This window comes from Camelus bactrianus, chromosome 1, assembly GCF_048773025.1.
Source record: "Camelus bactrianus isolate YW-2024 breed Bactrian camel chromosome 1, ASM4877302v1, whole genome shotgun sequence".
Taxonomy (NCBI): domain Eukaryota; kingdom Metazoa; phylum Chordata; class Mammalia; order Artiodactyla; family Camelidae; genus Camelus; species Camelus bactrianus.
The window spans coordinates 68,174,758-68,187,500 of record NC_133539.1 but is presented as its reverse complement, the minus strand read 5'-3'; the positions used below and the strand labels follow the sequence as shown (position 1 = coordinate 68,187,500).

Below are 12,743 nucleotides of genomic sequence, written 5' to 3'. Positions count from 1 at the left end.
CAGGACTATTGATAGAGCGTGCATTCAGCCTGCTGTGTCTGCTCCGTGCAGGGGCCCTCTCTGCAGCTGCCCGCCCCGGAGTACTCGCTGCCTTTTTCTCCTGCTGATACTGCGTGGCTTGATGTAAATGCTTCCCACTGTGCGCTGGACAATCTGGACACCTCCCACAGCCTCTGGGCCCGTTCACACAAAGTATGTTAGGGGCCGAAGTGGCTCCGTCCATATTCCCGTGTCTTTCTCCCCTCCCCCCTGCGCCCCCCACCACACGTATCCACATCTCCCGTTGAGAAAAAAAATCACCCGAGTTGTTTAAAGGTTCTTTTATGTTGATTTGTTTGTATTTAGTCACTCATTTGTTTCCTGTTGATGTCTCAAACGAATTCACTTTGTGAGACCACATTATAATTGACTTGAATTCTCTTTGGCTCTGTGGTTTTTCTTTTTTGTTTTACTTAAAAAAAAGTATTTTTCCTCCTCTCCTTGGACCTCCAGCTTTCTATAGACAATCTGCTTTTGAGGACTCTTTAGGGAGTTGTTGATTTCGTAGAACTACTAGTATAGAAGCAATTCGGATGAGAGAATCCCACATTTTACTTGCTTTGTTCGAAACTATTTTTCTTTAGCTTCAAGGAGTAGCAGTGGGGAATAGGGCGTTCTGAAAATAAGAAAAATGTGCCAAATGAGTTGCTGATTTCCAGCAAGGCTCATGGAAAAAAGGATTTTATTTCAGTGACCTCTCTGCTCATTGGAAAACTCTGGGCTGGTGGATTTCGTGACGCCAAGACTGAGTGCTCTCGGGTTACATGAGGGATGAGGGGACATCTCAGGATGGATGATGCTCTCTCACTGGGCTCGGGGGTGTTATGGAGACCTGCTGTCCTTTGGCACTGACACATCATTTCTTCCAGTTGGGTCATGTTTAAGGAATAGTTCCACCAAAGCCCCAAGTATGTGGAGCACAGAAGGAATGCACAGCGTTTGAAGAGTCAGCCTGAACACAGGTTTCGTTTGAGCATCGCCAGCGGCCAAACTTGATGTGTCCTGGATTTGTTCAACCCATTTCTTACGTCTAGACACAGACCTGTGTCTTACGCCCCTGCCCCACCAACTCCTGTTTGGTGATGTCTCTATTTGATTCTTCTTGCATTTAGGTCTATATGTTATTATTAAAAATAACACTAAGTAAGAGGGCGGCTGAGCTGAGCTCTGACCTCTGCTCTGCCGCAACCACCTGCAGAACTACCCTCAAAATTTTCATTTATTCAACAAAAATTTAAATGAGCACGTTTTACACATCAGTTACCTGAGATACAAAAATGTGTAAGACACAGTTCTTACCTTGGCTATTTACAGTCAAGGGTAGAGGACCAAGTACACAAATAGATCACAAAGTGACTTCTCCTTTCTGGGCCTCCGTCGTAGCTATGGAAGAGCCAGGGCTGGGCAGGTGATGGTCACGGTCCCATCTGAGGCTTATACGCAAAATTCATGAAACCTCCAACAGTCGCTTATCTAACTAAAAATTGGCAAACATTTCCTCTTTCTCCCCAGTTTATCGGAGGTGATGCTGAAGATGAATGAGGCAGTATCTACAAAATGCTTTAATAAGCAAGTTGGAAAAAGACATGCTATAAGTTTGAGGCATTATTATTAAGGGGAAAATGAAAACAAGGGCTGATGTTTTTAGAGAAAGAACAGATGGTTCCTTTGTTTAGAATTTGAGTATAAAGGAGAGAGAAAAAGAGATACTTGCCATATTGTTCAGGCCGTGAATGCGAGTGACTTTAAAATGCCAAAACAATCTGGTGAGGAAAGTCCCATGGATTCAAAATAGCTCCTACACCGATCAAACTATAATTAATTTAACAAAACAAAAATGACAGTAAGAAAAATTCTAATAAGAAATGCCACGGTGACAATCGACAGAACCTAACAAAAAACTCCCATTTCTGCGTCAACTCTAGAAACTTAATTTTTCTGACGTTTAGGACTTATACCACACACAGCAGAACAAATTAGTGGGAACTGATTTAAAACTGTGTTTCTTTCTAGTCACCCCCGCCCCTTCGAGTTATTTCAGTTTCCCATGACTCATAAAGGAAATGTTCAGGATTCACAAGAAATTGGCAGTCCTCTCCCACCTTTGCTGTTGGATCTTAGGAGAAACACTGTATGAGTTGGGGCCATTGAAAGGGAGAGCAAACCTCCGGGGTTGCGGGGCGGTGTTGCAGAAGGCAGGGTCTGGGAGGGCTCTTTGAGAAACTTGTGGGCAAAGAGTTGTGAAATGGTTTCTTTCTCTCTTCCTTTCTTTCTTAATTTCTTATGATCTGTCTTTGCAATCCAGTTAATTCCTGTATCCTTTTGGTGTGATCCTTGCCCTTTTGTTGCCTGTCACTTTTTTAAGAGGATTTAAAATTTTCTTTGACAGTGTGTGTTTTTTTTTTTTGAGGGGTAAGTAATTAGGTTTGTTTACTTATTCATTTGTTTTATATATATATATATATAACAAATATATATTATTAAATATTAAATTAAAAATATATTTTTAATGGAGGTACTGGGGATTGAACCCAGGACTTCGTGCATGCTAGCACGCACTCTACCACTGAGCTTTACCCTCCCCCACTGCCACCTGTCACTCTTGAGTTGACAAAAAATGGGGGCTGTGAGATTGATGTCTTAAGCCACCAGGCCGTTCACCTCCTCTTAGCAGCCAGCTTGTGTGATAATACCTTCCAAACAATGATGACTGCAGAGTAAACCTAATAATCAAAAAAAAAAAAAGACTGTTTCTTTCTCCAACCCCTATATTTCTTGTAGGTCAAAATAACTGCTTTTGGGTGTGCCCTGCTTTAAAAAAATCAAATAATGGTAAATATATCAAGCTACTCTTCCTGTTTTCCTTTGTCCATGAAATCTTAATATGTTAGGGAAACAAAGATTTCCGTTATATGACTGTAATTGTTGAAATGTTTATTCAAAGTTTTCCATTTTTAAAAAAAATTGGCTGATACCATAAAATAGTGTGACATGATGTGAGGATTTTTCTAGTGGGGAAATGACTTCATGTATCCCTTGGAGTTCTATCTGCTTATTAATTATTTTGTCAATCTCGAGTAAATTTCTTTATCCCTTGTCATTTCTTTATCTCTAAAATGAGTATCAAACAAGTTGATCTCCACAACTTTTATTTTTTTCATTAACATTAAATCCATGGTACCTGGGAGCTTTGGGAAAGGACAGATATTTCTAGGCATCTATTCATTGTTCTGACCTTTAAGTAGAATGATGACTGGTAAACCCATGTAATCATCAAGCTCAGTAACTTTCAGAGGCCTCGAGGAAGCAGACACCTTGCACTCCATTGCATTAATTTGTTTGTGATTAACATCCTCTGCCCTATCTCATTTTCCAGGCTCATGCTTTGAAATGTAATTATTGGGTATTCTTTTCTTCTTGCACTAAATCTCTTGCTCAAAGTTACTCTATTGACATCTTATGGCTTTTCTTTCATTTTCCAGCCTTAGCTGAGCGCTTTTGGGGTCTCAGCCTCCTTTGCTAGAGGTTAGTGAACCAAGACCTGAAGAGGGGACTCTGATTGTCTCCCGTCACCTGGACAAACTAGAACAGGAACTACATTCAGCCTATACGTAAGACCCAACAGGAAAGCCTCTGACTTTCAGAAATCACAGAGGCGTGTTGGTGTGGAGTGTGGAGCCCGAGTGTGACTAAGCTCAAATCACTTGAGCTTTCTGAGCCTCATTGATCCATCTGTGAAATGGGGGTAATTCACCTCTTTTCTGCATGAAGTGGGGAGGGAGGGTGTGCAGATGACTTCTGGAGAGCTCTTCCTACACTGGGATCTGTGATTCTGTGAGCAAGTACCACACCCAAGGTACTAGTTGCCAGTACTGGTTGAGTGGCGGAAAAACAGTTGAGGCTAGTTGTAGAGCCTTAGCCTGTTTCTAGGCTATAAGGTAGCAGAGCAATACCTTTGAAAAGTTAAGGAATACTTTTATGTATTACATAAGGAAGTTGATAAAAACTGATATTCTCATATGTGAAGTACCTTAAAATTGATCACTTTTTCTTCTTATAGACTGGTGAAACTGGTTTGTCACTTTTGCCATTTTATTTTTGTGGAAACTGAGAGAAATAATATGATGCTATCAGTGTCAGTCTAAGGGCGCTGTCAAGCAGCAGATGGTTGAAGTTTTTCCTAGAGCTTAGCTGCTGCAGAGGAGTTTTGAATCTTCCAGTCCAGTGGTTTGCAAGTCTGGCCACCTATCAAAATCTCTGGAGGAATTAAAAAAAAAAAAATGCTTTGCCCCTAAGCTGCTCACCTGAATTAGAATGTCTGACCTTCATTCTTATTTTAAAGCTCTTGGGAGAACCATTGATCTAGTCTTGATCTCCGATCTGTGTCTTGGTGGTGTTTTGGTAAACGTCTCTCTCCCTGGGCCGTACTTCCGGACTGTCACACCCCTGACACCCAAGGGAAACTGCTGGATGGCCAAGAATTTCACCCAAACAACGCGAGCACACTAGAAACTCTACTAAGAGGCTTATAAATTCTGTGAGGCCTTGAAATAAATGTGCAAAGGATGAGAAGGAGTTAACATTTTTTACATTGAGACGTGCCTTCTTTTATGCTTCTAAGAACGTTTAAAACGATTGCAAGGAATATATTTCATTGCTTTAATTGTTCAAGTTCTTTTTAAAGTATGTGCAATAAAATACCATTTAAGCTAACTGACCTTTATATTTTAATGCTTTTTGGAAAGGAACAATCCCTAGTATTCAGCTGCAGTATAATTTTTAATTTCATATATATATATATATTTTCTTTTTTTCAGTTAGGGAGCCTGTTTTGGAATAAGAGGGCTGAGAGTTCTGCTGCCTTCCCAGATACTTTACCTGTTTCTGCTTAAACCTCAAGTTCTGTTTGGTTGATGGTTCTTGACCTCATAATGTCTAACCTTCATGTCTCTTTTTTTCCTTTCCAAATTTATCTGGCAAGGAAACTTCAAGGCCTGATTCACATTTTTTCCTTCTTCTGGGAAGTTCAGGTGTGTAGTGGAAGACAGCGCATGTGACCTAATCCATCCTTGGACAAAAGAGTGTTCCCTGCCCCACCCCTCCATGCATTTGGTGATACTTAACCTCAAAGGCCACAGCTGATAGATTTTTAAAAATTGATGCTGGCTATTACATTGTTAGGTATAGCTCATCTTCCAATTCTAAACTTGCTCTTTCTAGAAGGGAAATAGTACTCGGATTGCAAATGTGGTGAACTGGAATTTCAGAGGCTTGCATTGACCTACAAATGTTGTAATTGTAGCCCTGGTTACATATACACTGTGGCCTTAGACATGGCAGGTATTGTTTACACCAAGGAGTTTTAGAAGAATAAATTGTATTTTTTCATGTTAGGAAATTAAATTATACAAAATTCTCTGGGTAGCTATAAAACATATGTTCATATAAGTATTATGTGGAATAAAGTAGTTTGGGCTTAATTTATTAATTAATTTCAAATCCTATTAGAAAATAGAGCTACTTAATTGCTATATTTTTTCTTCTCTTTTTTAGTGTTTTTTTTAATTTAATTTTTTACTGTGATTTCAAACATAAAAAGAATAAGAATAGACCAAATAATACTTATATGCTTTAAAATTAAAAAAAAATTTTTATTGAGGTAGAGTTGATGTACAATATTATGTAAGTTTCAGGTATACAACATTGTGATCCACGATTTTTAAAGGTTATACTCCATTTATAGTTCTTACTAAATGTTGGCTATTTTCTCTGTACTATATAATATATCCTTGTAGCATTTTATATATAGTAGTTTGTACATTGCAACCCTTTACCCCTATCTTGTTTCTTCCCCCTTCCCTCTCTCTACTGGTAATCACTAGTTTGTTCTCTGTATCTGTGAATCTGTTTCTTTTTTATTACATTGACTGGTTTGTTTTATTTTTTAGATTCCACATATAAGCGATATTATACAGTATTTGGCTTTCTCTGTCTGACTTATTCCATTAAGCATAATATCCTCCAGATCCATCCATGTTGTAGCAAATGGCAAAATTTCATTCTTTTTTTATGGCTGAGTACTATTCCATTGTATATGTACACCACATCTTCTTTTTCCAGTCATCTGTTGATGGACACTTAAGTTGTTTCCATATCTTGGCTATTGTAAATAATGCTGCTATGAACATTGGGGTGTGTATATCTTTTCAAATCAGTGTTTTTATTTTCTTCAGGTATATACCCAGGAGTAGAATTGCTGGGTCATATGGTAGAATACTCATATGCTCTTATCAGATGCATCTGTTGTTGACATTTTATCCCGTTTGCATTCTCCCCCCTCATTCTGTCTTCTTCTTATACACACACACACACACACACACATACATATATTTTTTTCCCTACAATATTTTTTCTATAATATTTGAGAAGTCGCACATGTCACTATACATCATGGCTCCCTACCCTTAAGTACAGTGTATATTTTCTAATGATAAGGATCATCTCTTCATATTCACATTATAGTTCTCAACTTCAGTACACTTAACACTAATTTAATTCTTTAATCTACTGTTTGTACTCCTGTTTTGTCAATTTGCCCACTTAGACTTTTGACAGCATTTTCCCCCTCTAGTGGAGAATCCAGCCTAGGATCAGCTAGTGCATTTAATTGTCATGTTTCTTTAGTCTCTCTTGATCTGGGGCATTCCTACAGCCTTTCTTCTTCTTTTATGGCATTGCCATTTTTGAAGAATACAGTGCCCCCTTTTAAGAATGTAATAGTCCTCATTTTGTGTTTGTCAGTTGTTTCTTCATGTTTAGATTCTGTTATACACGCCCCCCAGAATCCTGCATACGTGATGTAACCTCCTCAGGAGTCATAGCTGGAGGCTCGCGATGTTGATTTTGACCACCTGGTCAAGGTGGTGTTCAATTTCTCCACCATATGGTTACCCTTTTCCCCTTGCAATTATTAAGCATCCATGAGGAGATACTTCATTCTTGTTCCTCATCAAAAATTTCCTCGAAATTCTTGTCTAAACCACTCTTTACTATGATGGTTTCGCATCTTTAGTGCTTCCTTCGTGTTTATTTTTTATTCAGCACTGTGTTCTACTCTAAGACTCCTTCTTGTCTCTTTCTCTCTCGCTCTCGCTTGCTCTCTGTTTCAAGTGTATGAACTCCAGATTTCTATTTCAATCTTGCATAATTCCTAGTGCTATGCAATTATTTTGATGCTCAAATTGTCCCAGATTATTCCAGTGGGAGTCCCTTCAAGCAAAAATTCTGGGTCCTTGTGGTATGTCCCCATCTTTGTTGTTGTTAGTACTTACTTATCTCCTGGGTAAAAAGATGTCCTAGTTTGATCTTGTATCTTTTCTGCCTGAGCCTGAAATCAATCATTTCTTCAATATGTCCTGGTTCTTTTTAGTGGAGGATGGTATTAAGGACCAGTATTTGAGTACTAGGTGTGCTCATGGCTCCCGTGGTGCCTTTGATCATAGGCTCTTTCAGTGGCCAGAGCCGAGAAATTTTACACATGAAAGTACATAGGCATATGCGTGTATATATAAAACAGCTTCATATACATATACTTGTACTATATGGATGTGTATACATATATGTATAGGCAAATAATAATAATGATGGTAATTATTATTATTATTATCATACACTCCCCAAAACAGACCTTCTAAAAGGAGTTCAAGGTTTGCTTGTGATCCTCTCCCCCAACCAACCTCACTGTTTTTTTTTAATTGACGTATAGTTGATTTACAGTGTTGTGTTTCACTGTTTTCTTGATTATCCTTCCTGTGTTTCTCATATTTCTTTTTTTCCTTAAACAAAAGGTAACATACTATATATATATATGTCTATATATACACACACACATATATATTCTTCTGTACTTTGCTTTTTGAGAATTCTTTCTCTCTTCCTCCCTCTTTCTTTAGAACATCCTTCTTTCCTTCATTCCTTCCTTCTGTCTTTCTCTCTCTCTTTCTCCATCTCTTTCCTTCCTTCCTTTTTTCCATCTTTCTGCCTTCCCTTCTTTCCCTTTTTCTTTCTCTCTATCTGTCTATCTCTTTTATACAACTGATCTCCTATACTGGATGGTTGAGTAGTTTACTGCAATGAATAATATTATGCACATTTATTTTCATATTGTTGGAGGTGTATCTTCAGGCTGTATTCTTAGAAGTGGGAATGCAGGGTCAAAGGCAAATGTTTTGTTAGGTAAGCAGGGCCCTATTCCTCTCCATGGGGTGTCACGCCAGCATCCTCAACCTTTGAGTGTACTGCTTAGTTTTTGGATTGCTGCCAATGTGATGGGTGAGAAATGATATCTCAGTGTAGTTTCAATTTGCATATATCCTCTTACGAATGGAATTGAGTATCTTTTCATGTGCTTAAAGACCATATTTGTTAATTTTATAAACTTAATATTCTGTCCATATCTTTTGCTCATTTTTTTCCATTTGAATTTTGGTCTTTTTTCCCTTAAAAAAACCCCTGTAAATTAGCCTTTAATTTATGAAATATATTATAAATATTTTCTCCCAATGTATTTGATTTTTGACTTTGTTTACGGTGCTTTTCTTTCTTTGTCATGATAAAAGGCAACATTTATTTTTATATAGACACATTTAACAATCTATTCTTTTATTGCTTCTCTTCTTTGATCATGGTTAGAAAGCATTTCCTGACACCATGTCACTCGTGTTACCTTCTATACCTGTATGGTTTCATTTTTTATATCTAGATCTCTGATTCATTTGCAGTTTATTCTTGTATATGATGTGATGAATGGATGTAATTTTATCTTTATCCAAATGGCCATCTAGTGTCCCAACATCAGTTAGTGAGAAAATTCTTTGACTCTGTGATTTGAGCTTTTTAACTTATACCATGACTGGATGTGAAGGAGTGTGAATGATGGTAAACGGTGGAGTAGGGTGATTAGAGGAAATTCTTTTGATTCTGGCTAGATAATGACCGAGGGCAGATCGGAATCTAAATCTCCTTTCTACCCAGAACACTTGACCTTTTATACGTCAACCTCCTTAACCCATTGTTCCTGTCAATAAATTGCCTAACGTATTTAACAGGAAAGATACTTAAAGCAGAAAAGGGGTTTAGGCATTATCTGTGCCCTGCTTCTTCTCAGTGATCTGTAACCACTCCTCCTCCCTGAAATAGATTAGGAGAGCGGGGCGTGCACTTTTTTGTGCGCACCTGTTACTCTGTGTCAGTCTCTAGCAGCTGGTCACACGCTGATTACTCACTGTGCCCTCTTCTGCCAACTGCCCACGTTTCAGTGGCTCCTCTGTTTGTAGCCCACAGCCACAATGGATGAGATGGGACTCCTGAAATCTGGGGTTTTGAGGGGCTGGCTTTCCAGCTCCATAATTCTCTAGCAAGTTGGAAAATACACCAAAGTCTCTTTTTTCCCCTTAGATTTGGGGGAATGAAGAATTCCAAATAACTTAAGTTTCATACCTTCAAGAGTCAACTTTTAAAAATTTGTTAATTTTTATAGAAAGTATAATAAACTTCCCTGTCTTTTTAAAAAAAAGAACTCACCTGGTAATTCAGTTTTGATGGCACAGCCGTTATTGTGCATTTTGCAAGCTGAGTTCCACTCAGTGTTAGCTTTCTTTGATCTGTTGATCGGTATTCCATGAAAAGGGGAATTTTGTTGTCAAAACCTATTTGGGAAATGCCAGCTTATGCATATTTAGATATATTTCTTTGCTATAGGACGTCTCAGAGCTCTTAGTATGAATTTATCCAATTTATTTAATCAGGAACAAATCTCTGTCTCCCACCCCAACCCATTAACACCCAATTGATAGCTTTGATACTTTGATGTGCCCGGTCAAGTTTATTGGGGCTGCAGTGTTGTATTATATAGTACTAGGATCCATATCCACTTCTTGGTTTTATTGCTTGCTCCTAATTCTTCTTAACTTACTCTCTGTGAAGGCAGGAACTGTACCTGTTTTACTTATTACTGTGGTACAAACACCTGTGGTGCCTCGAGTATAGTAGGTGGTCATTTAGTATTTCTGAGCTTGACGTGGTCAGCGCTCACTGACCTTGCACCAGTGTTTCTGGTTTGGTTCCTTTTCCAAATGTATGTGTTTTTTAAAAAGAATTTTAAAAATTATTTCTTTATTGAAGTATAGGTGATTTACAATGTTGTATTAGTTTCTGGGGTACAGCATAGTGATTCAGTTATACATATATATGTTCTTTTTCATTAAATGTGTATGTTTTTAATAGCAGTTTCTTTCTTTTTGCTCTTAACAATCAGATAAACATTTGCAAAGAATTGTGTGTATAACTTCCTGGGCTCTCTAGAGGCGTAAAGCTTAATCATGAATCATTATTACATAAATGATTTAATCATTGCTGGTTGTCACCCAGGAACAGGCACATAGAATTGCCCCTGGGAGAAGCAGCTACTTTATAAGGTAATGCCTGCACTTGGGAGCTCTGCCCTCCTGCCTTTTCAGTTTAGGACTCATACTGGAAACCACTGTTGGTTTTCTCTGTCTCATGCATCTTCTATGTTTGAATAGCTTTTCTGGTCAGCAGCCACTCTGATGTACTCTAGGTTTAGCTGCTCTGAAAGATGACCACCTGTCTCTTGGAACTTGTCCAGTCTTCCCTGCACCCCATCTCCCATCCCAATCAGGATCTTACAAAGGATCCAGTATTTTAGGTTAGTTGGTATTAACCATAAATGTGTGCTTATATGCATACATACATACACACACACATCTGAGTGAGGGGGCTGAGGTGTCAAATATCTAGGTTGAATACAGAAGCTCTTCAGGAGCTCAGAATTCTGAGCTATTAGTGTCCTTTATTTTCAACATTATATTGGTGCTCCTTTTGAATATACAAGTAATTAACATTCACTGTAGAACATTTGGAAAACATAGGAAAGTATAAGGAACGAAATCTAGATTGTCTGTAATCCTATTACCCGAAAATACGTTACAGTGAATAATGTTCTATCCTGTGTGTGTGTGTGTGTACCTGTGTACACTGCAGACTGCTGTTCTGAGGCTTGCTTTTTAAACCAGTCCTCCATTGTTAAATATATCCTGTACTTTTAACATTAAAATTAGCATTTATAATATTTATGTATTGCAGTGTTGAACAGTTAACCTTTGCTTAGTGCCTACAAGGCAAATCATTGTGCTCCACGAGTCAACGGTTCTATTTTGATTCCCCTTCGTACTTCCAGGAGCCACTGCACTGCCCACCTGATTTCTGCTCAGTAAATGTCTGAAGAATTTAAGTGCCTAGACATTAAACTAGAACTGGATCTGCCCACCTTTTCTTCAGAAGTTAAACTCCACACATGATGTGTTCCAAAACCACAGGAGAAGGTGAGAGCCAGGACAGATGAAGCCGCCCTTATAAGGACAAGATGAGCTCAGAAAGGTTGTACCACTCCAGTAGGTGTTACTTCTGGTGATTTGAGAGTGTTGGCCGGTTATGAGACAGAGCCTCAATCTGTTGTGTGGTCAGCACAGTTGTATGTGGTCCTCAGCATATTAGGTCCGGAACCTCCCACCACCTTTTTGTAAACCAGTGACTCAAGGCTTCAGTCATGGGACGGGGAGGAAACTGCCATCAGGCAGATGCGCAAAGCAGCCCAGGATGAACCCAGTGCGGTTTTCATACATGCCTGGGAGTGGGAGCTTTGCATTGTCTTGCCGGTGTCTGTGCTCTCCCTTGGGTGCTGTGGGGATGGGATTGGTTGTGAGAAGCACCACGTGGTGAAGGAAGAATCAGAGTCAAGCATTTGGAGGATCTCAAGGAAAATGAATATTTGCTGCTTGGCAGGCATCTTCCTCTCTGGGGCCCCAACAAGCTTATGCCCACCAGGCACAGTGGATAGAATCCCTTCGGCACCTCTGCTCAGGTGGAAGATGTGGCCTGTGTAGGTGAATGACCAAAAACTGCCCAGGACAACCGTTACTGAAGGATCATCACCTTCCTGGAGCGTAACCTCCCAGCAGGACCTCTAAGAGAAATTGATACCTAAATATTTAGATCCAGGGAGGCTTCTCTTTCTCAGCCACACTCACCAGACGGAGCAGTGTCTCTCTCTCTTCTGGGTCGTGCTCGACAAACACAGTTAAACCCTCACATCCCGACTCAGCCCCACTTCATACTAGGGAGGTTATAAAATCTTTGAGGGGCTTACTTCAGTGTTGTTCCTGTCATGGCTTCTTGGGAAGGTACCCTCCGCCTTGATGGAGCTGTGAAAAGCATCTTGGTTGTTTCAGCAACAAGATTAAGAACCATTTTGTAGAACCATTTCGCTGAACTCGTGTACTGAGCCTGTGAATGAGCACTGAGCAAGGAGAATACAGAATGCTGTATCCACAGCGGGGGCCTGTGCTCGATGCTGCCATAGACAGCTCATACAGTCTTTGCAATGCCTGCTGAACAGATGAGGAAACTGAGGCTCAGATGTTTTATGTTGTTCTCGCAGGCCACAGAGGTAGTAGTCACAGAACTGAGACGCAGAACCAGCCGCGGAAAGCCATGAAATTTGTGACTGTTCCTGTCCCAGCCACTCGACACTTCATTGCAGAGCATTCCTGTTTCTCTGAGCTAGTTCATAGGTTCTGGATGTGCTGTCTTAACATGCCACCCCCTCCAACACAGACTCCGTGCCA

The 12,743-nt window shown here is 39.5% G+C and overlaps 1 protein-coding gene across 14 annotated transcripts in view; it reads left to right on the top strand.

Moving 5' to 3' along the window:
- LPP (LIM domain containing preferred translocation partner in lipoma) overlaps positions 1-12,743 on the top strand; it is a 629,538-nt gene that overhangs the window by 73,818 nt on the left and 542,977 nt on the right. The window lies entirely within an intron of this gene.